The 12,633-nt window shown below is 39.5% G+C and overlaps 1 pseudogene; it reads right to left on the bottom strand.

Moving 5' to 3' along the window:
- Window positions 1–10,674: 10,674 nt before the first annotated feature.
- Window positions 10,675–12,049, bottom strand: LOC102418241 (annotated as a pseudogene).
- Between the last annotated feature and the right edge of the window lie 584 nt (window positions 12,050–12,633).

A 12,633-nucleotide genomic window follows, 5' to 3' on the forward strand; every position in this document is an offset into this window, starting at 1 on the left:
TCACAGATCTAAGCACTCGAAATCTAAAAGAATTCAGTACAGACTAATGAAAAAATAGCTCTCTTTTATCCTGCATGTTGTTGTTTTTTTATTTCCTCTTAATGGTTGTATGACTTTTCTAAGAGTCTTAAAAAGAAGAACAAAGTATGTGTCTTTTTTTCTCCTTTTATGTTCATCCATATTTGTTCAGTTGTTTCTTGCATGATGCCCTTGCACCTTGACTTCTTCGAATGGACTTGGAGGAAGACTTGGAAGCTCCAGTCCATTGGTTTATAGTGCAAAACTGGGACTGGCTTAAGGAAATAAAAGTGGGGACCCAGTAATAAACTTACAGGCCAAATCAACAGTATGGAACTTATTTCTCATACAGTTGGTCATTCATTCATTCATTCATCAGTTAACAAACCAACAAATATTTATTTCCCAACATTATGGGATTTATGTCCCAGTATGACATTTAATTACTAGTTACAGTACATTGACTAAACATCTGGGTGTCAGAATTTCCAGAAAAAAAATTATTTTTCATACAGTCCATCTCAAGGAGACCTCTTGAAGTTGCCTAAGCACTATTACTCTATGCTATTGCCTTACTTTATCTGTTGCTATTTTTTTCTCTCCAGTTTTGGTCCTTAGAACTTTTGCTGAATTTACTCTAACTCCTTACCTTATCTTTTTGAGTATTAATCATTTTCTTACTTTAAATTTTATTTGTTAATTTTTAATTTCCCATTGTATGGGAATAAAATCTGTAGATGGCTTTATGGCTTGAAAATCTCTTTTACATACATAATAGGCATTCAGTACTATAAGCAGCCTTTTGCTCTCTCATTATTTATTATAGGTATATCTCATTTGTCATGAAGATTTGTCATTGAGAAGTTCCTCAGTCCGTGTGGTAAAATGTTTTATTCCAATTATTTATTTATTTATTTATTTGAGTGTTTCTTTTTAATTACAGTTTATATTCAATATTATTTTATATTAGTTTCAGGTGTACAGCACAGTGGTCAGACAATCATACACTTCACAAAGTGCTCTCACCAATTTTCAAGTACCGACCTGCCACCATACATAGTACAATATAATTGACCATATTTTCCATGCTGTACTTTACTTCCCTGTGACTATTTCGTAACTACCAATTTGTACTTCTTAATCCCTTCACCTTTTTCTCCCAGTCCCTCAACCCCTTTCCCCTCTGGCAACCATCAGTCTGATCTCTGTTTCTATGAGTCTGTTTTTATTTTGTTTGGCCATTTATTTTATTTTTTAGATTCAACATGTAACTGAAATCATATGGTATTTGCCTTTCTCTGACTGACTTATTTCATTTAGCATAATACTCTCTAGGTCCATTAATGCTGTCACAAATGGTAAGATTTCATTCTTTTTTATGGCTGAGTAATATTCTATTACACATATGTACCACCAATTCTTTATTCATTCGCCTATTGAATGGACACGTAGATTGCTTCCATATCTAGGCTATTTGTAAATAATGCTGCAGTGAATATAGGATTGCACATATTCTTCAAATTAGTGTTTTGGCTTTATTTGGATATATATCCAGACAGTTTTATTTTCAAATTTTTTGAGGACCCTCCATAGTGTTTTCCTTAGTGGCTGCATCATCTGCCTTCCCACCAACAGTGCACGAGGAAAAGTTCCCTTTTCTCCACATCCTTGCCATGTGTGTTTATTTTTGATGTCAGTATATCCTACAGGTGGATTATTTAAATCAGTCAAGAGGTTTTGATTTAAGAATATCTGGGTTCAAGTACCAGCTACCTCTTGCTTATACATATAATATTCATATCATAGGACTTGGTTCATAGCAAAAACTCAACAAAGTATTATTTTTACTTCATCATGTTTATTTAGTATTTACTATGTGTATAGCAGTAGAACAGATGTTTCAAAGGTATGACTGATTTATGCAGTAGTCATCTTTCTCTCAAGGGGAGGTAAAATTTATTAAATTATAAATTAAATTATTATCTAAAATAAGCATCTTTTGTACTTTGAAATTTTTCCTCTACTTGTTATGTGCTAACTGGATTAATTTTGAGTTGAGGTACTGGTTCTAAAAGTTTGGAGTGTACCACAGCCTCCTGAAGGAACTTGTCAAATAGATGTCCAGGATGCACCCCAAATCTATTGAATAGTGGGGCTCAGTTAATTGGGAAACTCAATAGAGCTTATACACCACTAAGGTAAAGCATAATTGTTTAACACTCCTGTAGTAAAGGATATGTTCAACATACCTGTTCTTTGGGCCCCATCCAAACCAACCTCCTAGAAGTAGCAGTTGAGATAAGACCTGAAGCATAAGGAGTTGCTTTCTCCAGGAGGCTGAGACAGGAAGTGGGAAGGTGTTCCAGACAGAGGATGCTGCAAGTGCAAAGGCCTACAGAACAAGACAACATGATCTTTGGGGGTAACTGGAAGAAGTTCAGTATGGCTGTTGTGTAGAAAGGGAAGTAGGAATGGAAATAGGGAGTGAGTAGTGTTAATAACTACTTACTACTTACTAGATTTTTATTCTGAGAGTAATATGTTGCCAAAGAAGAGTAAGCAGGAGCTAGATGTGATCAATTGCTTGTTTTACAAAGATCCTTCCTCTGGAAGCAATATGAAGAGTTGACTGGGGACAGAAATTGGAATAGAGAATCAATGGTGGCCTTATCTAGGCCAGTGGAAAAGAAAATGGAGAGAAGTGGGCTCATTTGAGAGATTCTTAGGAAGACTTAAAGAAGTTATCGGGTATGATTTTGAATTTTCTACTTCAAATGACTGAATGCACAGTTAAGAAAGGAAACAGGAAGAGCATCTACCAGGGGAGTGGGAAAAGTGGAGAGTGCAACATAGAGAAGCCACAGTTGAGTTGATTCTTTTTGTTTGGTCTGGAATATTCAGTTAAGACACCTACCTCAACCAAATAAAAATAAAAAAAATCTCTATTAAGTCTCTTTTTTAGCGCCTGAGGTGTAACCATCACCAAAGCCATGTTACCTTTTGATTAGCTATAACTCTACCTCTACTTCTTGTGCCAGTCATTCTAATGATGCACTATCACTATTCAAAATAAATCAGTTTAAAGCTGGAAAAACAAAAGGCCATTTCTATTTGTTATTTTTATGTCTTGTGCCTTGGGACTGAGAAGGAGCCTTTCCCAAGTCAGGTGGTGAATGAAAATGACTGTAAAAGTGACACCACATTTTTTGAGTCACATCCGTGTTGACTAGACAAAACTTTACACGCAGAAGAACACATGTAAAAATAATAATCCGTGTGGGCTGGATGCTGACCATGTTGGACGGAAACTTTCACATAGAGCACTTCCTTGTTATTTATTCTTAATACTGTCAAGACAAAAGAGAATTTAGCGACAAGTAATCTGCCCAGATAACAGAGGTATGCTGCTTTCTAATGCTGCCTCTTACTTCCACTTTTTTCTGAATTCACAGATGTGCCCTTGATGTGGTCCGGGTATTTTTGTGAACTACTGGAAAATTTCACTCACACACTAATGGTTCCAATGAACACAAAATACCTCTTCCAGAGAGCAGTTGCCAATAAGCAGTATTTTTAGAGGCACATGTCACAGTTTCTGTTTGCCTCTGTTGTGACTGTTAATGGGCCCTGAATGATTAAGAAACAGCCTCTGATAAAAGGCATTACTCCACTGCTTCATTATATACTATGGGCAGTAAATGTTTACTGCACTTTAGGCTCAAGCTAACATGTCATTAAACGTGTTCCAGTTAAATAAGTTCTCAAAGCATAACTGTTACTCCCGTGAACACGTTTGCCATTTCCCTATGTCTGAAATAGCGAATCATTCCTTTTGGGTTCCTACAGCTAAATGCCCCTTTAACAATGATGCCGTGTGGTTTGTACGTGCTTCCTTGGGGAAGTATTTTAGTTAGCTTTCTGAATTCTTTGGTAAAGCCTGCCACTCACTCTAGGAGACTATCCCTGTTTGCAGTAATATTCTTTGACCTGTTGAATAAAGGAATCCTTTTCAAAGAAGAAATAGGAGGTTAAAAACACACAGTGCATGGATCCAAACACTAGGGTTGATATGACATTTCACTGCACAGAATGGATGTACCATGATATTCTTGTATGCTGGGAGTAGCTTTCCTCTGGGGATTGGAGAATCGGGATTTCTATGATCTCACCAGAGTAGAAATCTATTTTCCTTTCCCATCCTAGGAGTAGTGAACGTATCAAACGTTCCCACCCTCCAGATCTGCAGGGAACCTTCCTATTTCTTCCGCTGTGCTTGAAAATGAAAAAGGAAATGCTTGCTATTGAAAACAGTCCCGGCTACTGTAATGTGAGTGCTAAAAATTATGACTATAGGCAATTAGAGGGGAAACGTCATTCAGGTGCCATTTTGGCTTTCTGTGAGCATGGCTATAAAAATAAAGTGCCTCTTTGGGCACACTCAGTCATAACTGTGGGGTTAAGAATGAAGACAGAGGAAAAAATATCTGCAACATAAACATGTGTTTTTCATTCTGACATATAGAGTTAAGATTATTTTCTATAGATAACAACCATAAAGAGTTAGTATCTTTTCACCTATTTTCTAAAACAACATGGTAACATTTAATGCTGGCCAACCTGCAGGTGCTAAGAATACCTCGTGTCTAGGTCTTCTTGGTGCAGAGTATTCCCTTTTCTGAACTGATGAGGTTCATTTCTACGTGTTTACACAGGAGCAGGAACAGGTCTGCTTGCCTAAAGCTCAGGCATAGCATCATCGCACGGGGCATTGCTCAAGCACAGACCTCGCCAGGTGGCTTGAAAATGCAGGGGGACCTGGGAGTTGCCAGGGTCGGAGTTTGTGTGCAAAATAAGAGACCACCATTGTCATTGAACTTCCATGATAATTCCCTGTGCAAAGCTTGAAGCAAAGGAAAATTCTGTTGACAGTTCTGTAAAACATACTTTTGGTAGAAAGGAAGAATCATGGAGGGAGACTTTTTTCTTTTCTCCGCCTCCCAGAAGAATCTTTTACTTATGCATGCTTCCTGAAATCGAGGAAGTCTAATAAATTCCAAATTCTCGAGAAGGGCATGAAGTCTCATTTATATATCATCAGCTAGCCAGGTTCTATGCATCCTCTCTTAGGAAAAGATCATAATTTATTTGCCCTGTGTTTGTGGATAAATATACTATAAATAATATATGCAAGCATCTCTTGCCCACTAAAAAAGAACATTCTATCCCACCCGCAGGTTGCTTAAGACAGGTTCCTTTCAGAATTAATCTGCTGTGCTCCCACAGCTCCGTGGTGGTAACAGCATGTTTCATGGGCGGCATGTATTAGAGTTATTCCAGGGCGATTCTTTCAGCCCCGCTGATGGTAAGCCTGTGGGTGCTAAGTCCCCAGGCCCACTCATCCTTGGAACCCACTGCTAGGACTTGGAGGCCCACTCCTCCTACAGTGGATAGGCCAGCACTTTACCCATAATGGGTACTAAAATCTCATTGATTGAGTGAAGTCATAAAGAACAGGGAGCCCACAGAGAATAGTCGTGTACTGTGCTGAAACACACTGGGCGTCGGAATCCACTTAACGGCAACACCCCTGTGTTCTCTGTCGTGGACTGGCTGCTAAAATTGTGTAGACAGAGTAACTTGGAACTGTCATGTTAAAAATTGGTGTGAAAGAGCTAAAGAGCCACTTTGTATAAAGAATATCGCTGCTGGACAGGAATGGAGGTGGGGAGGCTCATTAGTGTTGCATAGAATGGAGCTAAGCTGAGTAGACTGGCTTCAACAGTGAGATCTGTTGAGAAGGCACCGTGAGCAGCACATTAAGTGTGCCCAAGCTTCATTTCTTACTGTAAGGGGACATTGTAAAGGTTTTAGGAACAAGTGAGAGAAATTTATAAAAATAAGCAGCAAGCCAGTTTACCCCAGTACCTACTGTCATGAGAATTACTGAGTCAAAGGAGGGGCATTTTTTAAAAATTTAAATGGACTACAGTGCACATTTCCAAATGGGATTTATAATCTAGGGAGAATTTATTTATAAGACAGTGTTACAATATAGTGTTCATTGTTTTTGGATGCATTCTAAATGTGATTGCTTTCTGGGTGAAATTAAGCATTGTTTCATTTTTGGATTTTTACTTCTTTCCTAGAGATGCTACTTATTCACCAGTGAGAAACTGTGGTGTTTCATCTACTTGATTTTTGCAGTTCATTGTATTTGGTTTTTAATAGCTACCTATGACTAAAGTGAACAGTCTGAGAAATATATTTAAACCAAACAAAACTTTTTAAATAGCCTTCTTTTTAGGGGCTTGTTTCCAGGATTCTCCCAGCATGAAGGTTTCACCCTGAGAATATGTGAGCCAACTGGGGAAAGCCTACTATTTTTGAAGCCTACTTCACTTATTGCCGAGTAGCAGTGATATGAGTTTACAAGATTATTCAGTGGTTCATTAGCATAAGACACGGTCAGAGAGAAATAACTCTAAATAAGCCTCTTTCTCTACTTCCCACAATTAACAGACATTACCTTATCTCACATCCAACTCATGTACCACCATTTAAAGTAAAGGCTTTCATTTAAATTTCCTTATTGTACCCCTTGGACCAGGCATTTAGCAGTCACTAGGGCTTGCTGACTGTATTGAGCCCTGATTCATGGCACCATCACCCAGAGCCTAAGGGGCCAGGCAGGAAGAGAGCAGGAAGAGAGCAGGCCGGGTGGCTGCCAGAACAAGAGCACAAAGCAGCACACCCCAAGGCCATTGAGACACAACACTTCAGGGGGAGGAGCAGAATGGAAGGTGTGTACAAAAGAAGAAAGTACAGCAAAAGGACCGAAAAGGGCCCGGTGCCCAGTGGAGAATGGCAGAGCCATCACGTCCCCTAGAAATAGTGTACCTGTAGGGAACGTGGGCCCTCTGTGGATAGGGTGAATTAGCTGTGTTTCATTGTGCCCTTTGGCTGCAGAGTAATGCAGCAGTTCACTTCTCAGCCTCCACGCAGGCTGCCTGGCCTCACATCCTTACTCTGCTACTTACTAATTGTGCCTCCTTAGTGAGATGACTCGAGCTGTCCTTGCTCCTGTTCCTTCACCTGTAGAATAGAGGTTATAAGAAGATTACCAACCTCCTAGGTTACTTACCTAATATAAAATAGTCTGGCTTGCTCCTGTAAAGAGCAACAGCTGGCACTGGGAGTTAAGTATTTTAGCATTATATTGTCTGTTGCACCTCCAAGGTTCATGCGAATTGAACTCTTTAGTTTCTGTATGGCTTTCTTCCACCAATAGTATTTGCAAGAGTCTTTGTTTCCTTATCAAATTCTTTGCAGTAAGTTAATTTTAAAATTTAAATCCAGAGGTTTACCCATGTGGAACACCTAAGCATGGAAATATATAGTCCCAGTCTTTCCTTTTTTCATCTTGTTAATTGAAAAAGGTCCTGAGGATACTACCAATCCAAGTCACAGTGACAACACAGAGTAACTCTTCCTTGTCTGTTTCTGTATGCATTTCTTTTCAATCAAAATAGAACCCTTGTTTAGAGTTTTAAGCAGAAAAAAATTTGGTATAATTTTGCATGAATTTTTACATAGAATTTTGTCAGCTGAATTCAGAAGACAAAGACCAAATATCAAGCAGAAGAGCGCATGGAAAGGGTTGAAGGAGTGGACCTTGGTGAGGAAGTTTGGGATTCAGTTTTTGGTAATTCATTTTAAATTATGTGTGTATGGAGTTCCAGTGCTTGGTGTTTAGAAGACACAGAAAAAGAATCAGACATGTATTTTACTCACAAGGTTCTTATAGAGTCAGGTAGGTAGCATATGACACGGGCCTGGGAACTTTACATCCCAGAATCTAACACATACCTAGCAGATAGGAATTATGAATTGCTCACTTTTTACCCCCAGAGCACAGCAAAATGATAAAATACAGCAAACGATTAAACACAAATTTTTATAAATGCCCTAAGAGTGATGTAAAATTCTATAGAGAGATGAGGGAAAAACATGGATGGGCAAATATTCCAGTCAAGTCTTCAATGATGTGCAGGATATGTGGCTTTATGGGCAGAGAGGATGTGAGCAAAGACAGTGAGGTTAGAAGATTTAGGAAACAGGAGTAATTGTTTGCCTGGAGGGTTTTGGTGAGAAATGAGGTTGAAAAATAGATCTTCTCCAGACCTTGAAAGTTAGGACCAGAAACTTGGACTTGATTCTACAAGCAGTGAGGACCCATAGAAGACATTACAGCAGCGGTTCTCAACCTGTGGGTCGCGACCCCTTTGGGGGTTGAACGACCCTTTCACAGGGGTTACCTAAGACCTTCGGAAAACACATATATAATTACATATTGTTTTTGTGATTAATCACTATGCTTTAATTATGTTCAATTTGTAACAATGAAAATACATCCTGCATATCAGATATTTACATTACGATTCATAACAGTAGCACAATTACAGTTATGAAGTAGCAACGAAAATAATTTTATGGTTGGGGGTCACCACAACATGAGGAACTGTATTAAAGGTTCGTGGCATTAGGAAGGTTGAGAATCACTGCATTAGAGCATAGTCAGAGTTGAGCTTCCGGAGGATGAATCATTAAAATGCATTGGTAAATTTCCAGTGATGATACAATGGGGAGGAGAGCTGATCCGTCTGGCAATGAGCATAGAAAGGATGAGACCAGTGCAAGAGGCACTTAGAAGCTAAAATTGATCTGACTCATTCTGAACCTCTTAGGACAAACGATGGTATCATTAGCCGAACCAGGCAGCCCAAAAGGAAGAGCTGGCTTGACATGGGAGATGACGAATTTTACCAGGGGCACATTAAGGGTCAAAGTGCTGGCAGGACATTCAACACCAGAACCCATGAGAGAGGTTTCCAGTGGAGAGATCATTCACGTGCAGAAGATAATCAAAGTCTTGGAATTAATGACCAAGTGAGAAAGGCCTAAGGACAGAACCTTAAGGGATACCCTCATGTACAGAGCAAGGACACACAAAGAAGGAACAGCACAAAAATGAAATGAATACCTTGGAGTGCGTGTCGAGGAAGTCACAGAGGGAGAAAGTGTCAGAAATAAAAGGGCAGACAAGAATTTTATTGTTACAAATAAATATGGAACCTGAGAAGAGATGCTGAATTTGGTGACTAAGAGGAAGTCGGTTATCTTCTGTGAGAGCAAAAGAGTAGTGCGTATTTTATCTCTCGATTACCATTGTCCTTCCACTACCACTGTCTTAGTAATAACAGAGAAATAAAAGAGGAATCTCTTCACAAGAGTTTCTCACAGTGGAAAAGGAAACCAGACTAAGGAGCGCATTCAGAAACAGTTAGGTAGAAAATTCTCCTAAAATCAGCCTCGTATATGAAAGACGGAAGTCAGTACAAATATTTCCTTGACCTAAGAAATGCAGAAATATACTATATGGTATTATCCAGGGGTGGCTAAAATGCATTTATTTCCAATGCTGAGTAGGAATTGGTTCAGAGTAAAATATTGGGGAAGACAATATTTGCCTACTTGCCAACCAAGAAAAGATATATAGATGACTCCATCTTAAAAATGAGATCACATTTAAATGATACAATTAATGTGATGATGATGATTATTATTATCAGCATAATAGAATTGGTGAGAACATCCCACTTGCTGTAATATATCTAACTGAGAAATGGTGGGAATAAGGTGCAATTTATCTTAGTTTAATAAGATTCAATTACATGAGAAAAATGATCATAGTATGTTCATTTTAAATGTCTAAAACAAAAGAATTCAGATACTTATCTGAGTGTACATGACTCAAAATTAGATTCTAAAAATGTGAAACAAAGGTTTGCTACAGCGCAAATACAAAGGCAGCTAAAAATTCACTATAAAAATAGGGATAATATTTCAGATAAATGCATTAAAATTGAGTACCAAATTAAGAAAGAACATTCAGCATAATCACAGACCAGAATTAAAGTTGGTGAGACTTGGAGGCTCCTCTAACATCCTCCTGGTTTTAGAATTGAGGAAAATGAGGGCGAAGGTGTTCACAAACCCCATTAAGTTATTTTTTTTCCATTTAAGGCAGGGAATACTCTATTCAAACCCATCAGAGAAACTGACAGTTTGGATCTGTAACGAAGCATTGTGTTTTAAAGCATAGGCCAGTAATTGTATATGAGAGTGTACACTGCTCTACACAACAAATGAACTGATCAGACCAGAACTTTTCAATGTTTAAAACACAAATGAGTGAAATCATGTGGTGTTTTTCTTTCATTGACTGGCTTATTTCACTTAGCATAATGCTCTCCAGTTCCATCCATGCTGTTGCAAATGGTAAGAATTTCTTCTTTTTTACAGCAGCATAGTATTCCATTGTGTAGATGTAGACCATTATAAACTGATGAACAAAAATAGATACAGAGGCAGAGCAGCATTAAACAGACTCAAACTATAGCGGGAAGGCGGGGAGAGTTGGAGGGCGGGTAAGAGATCAACCGAAGAACTTGTATGCACGCATATAAGCATAACCAATGGACACAAGACACTGGGGGGTAGGGGAGGCCGGGGGAAGGTCAAGAGGGGGAAAAAAGAGACATATGTACTACTCTTTGTAATGCTTTAAGCAATAAAACAAAATTTTTTTTAAAACCACAATAAGTTTCCCTGTAAAAGCAGCACCGTTGTGACATTTTAGATTTAGTATTCCTCTCCTTCTTCCTCACCCTCTCCTTCAACAGAATCAACACCAACTTCCTCATAATCCTTCTCAAGGGCAGTCATGTCCTCACGGGCCTCATAAAACTCTCCTTCCTCCATGCCCTCACCTACATTCCAGTGGACAAGGCAACTTGGCATTCATCAAGTCAAACTTGTGGTCCAGGCGAGCCCAGGCCTCAGCAATAGCTGTGGTGTTGCTCAGCATGCACACAGATTGCTGGACTTTGGTCAGGTCTCCACCAGGTACCACAGTGGGAGGCTGGTAATTAATGCCAACTTTGAAGCCAGTGGGGCACCAGTCCACAAACTGGTCTTGATGGTGGCAATGGCAGCACTGACATCTTTGGGGACCACGTCACCATGGTACAACAGACAACAAGCCATCACATTTCACCATCTGGTTGGCTGGCTCAAAGCACACATTGGTGATTTCTGCTACAGAAAGCTGTTCATGGTAGGCTTTCTCAGCAGAGATGACAAGGGCATATGTGGCCAGAGGGAAGTAGATGCAGAGATAGGGCACCAGGTAGGTCTGGAATTCAGTCAGATCAACATTCAGGGCTCTATCAAACCTGAGGGATGCAGTGATGGAGGACACAATTTGACCTATCAACCTATTCAAGTTAGTGTAGGTTGGGTGCTCAATATCGAGGTTTCTACGACAGATGTCATAGATGGCCTTGTTGTCAACCATGAAGGCACAATCAGAGTGCTCCAGGGTGGTATGGGTGGTGAGGATGGAGTTGTAGGGCTCAACTACAGCTGTGGAGACCTGGGGGGCTGGGTAAATGGAGAACTCCAGCTTGGACTTCTTGCCATAATTGATGGAGAGACGTTCCATCAGCAGGGAGGTGAACCCAAAACCAGTTCCCCCACCAAAGCTGTGGAAAACCAAGAAGCCCGAAGGCCTGTGCACTGGTCAGCCAGTTTCCAAATTCGGTCCAGGACGAGGTCAATGATCTCCTTGCCAATGGTGTAGTGTCCACGGGCATAGTTATTGGCAGCATCTTCTTTGCCTGTAATCAGCTGCTCAGGGTGGAAGGCTGGTGGTAGGTACCAGTGCGAACTTCATCAATGACTGTGGCTTCCAGGTCTACAAACACTGCCCTGGGCACATGCTTGCCAGCGCCTGTCTCACTGAAGAAGGTGTTGAAGGAGTCATCTCCCCGCCAATGGTCTTGTCACTTGGCATCTGGCCATCAGACTGGATGCCGTGTTCCAGGCAGTAGAACTCCCAGCAGGCATTGCCAATCTGGACACCAGCCTGGCCAACATGGATGGAGATGCTCTCACGCATGGTTGCTGCTTTGAGGCTACCAAGTAGATGGCAAAGAGGAAGAGGAGAGGTTGTTGCTTCTTACAGCGTGATTCTTAGTTCACATTTAAGAGAACCTCCCATTAAGTTAATATTTACAGATAAATCAAGCAAAGTCCCTTTAATAAAACAGTAGGGCACATTAAACTGTGACAGCTTTTATATTTGTACATTCATCAGTTAATTTTTTAAATATCTAAGCTCAGTTTGAATATGGCTTAACTTATAAGCAATATAACTTGCTCTTTTACATCACACGAATAAGAAAAATTTGTGAATAGGCATCCCCATATACTTAGTTAAACTCATATGAGTTTGAAGAAATGCTGACTAATAAAAAATTCTATTGAGAAGTCATGTTAATTTCAACAAGGTTTTTTAAATCAACTTGCTTTTTCCATTTATTAAAACCATAAAACTCCAAAGTTAATATTTATCAACACTAGTTAATACAGACTGCATTGTTGTATAATTTTAAAAAATCTGTTTTAGTTTATCACACAAAGTAAGCATATTGTATGAGAAAACAGAGAGAAGTAGTATTTTTCTGAGTGTATTTGGTTGTGTTTATCCTGCAC

The sequence above is a fragment of the Myotis lucifugus genome, unplaced genomic scaffold, assembly GCF_000147115.1.
Source record: "Myotis lucifugus unplaced genomic scaffold, Myoluc2.0 scaffold_59, whole genome shotgun sequence".
Taxonomy (NCBI): Eukaryota; Metazoa; Chordata; class Mammalia; order Chiroptera; family Vespertilionidae; genus Myotis; species Myotis lucifugus.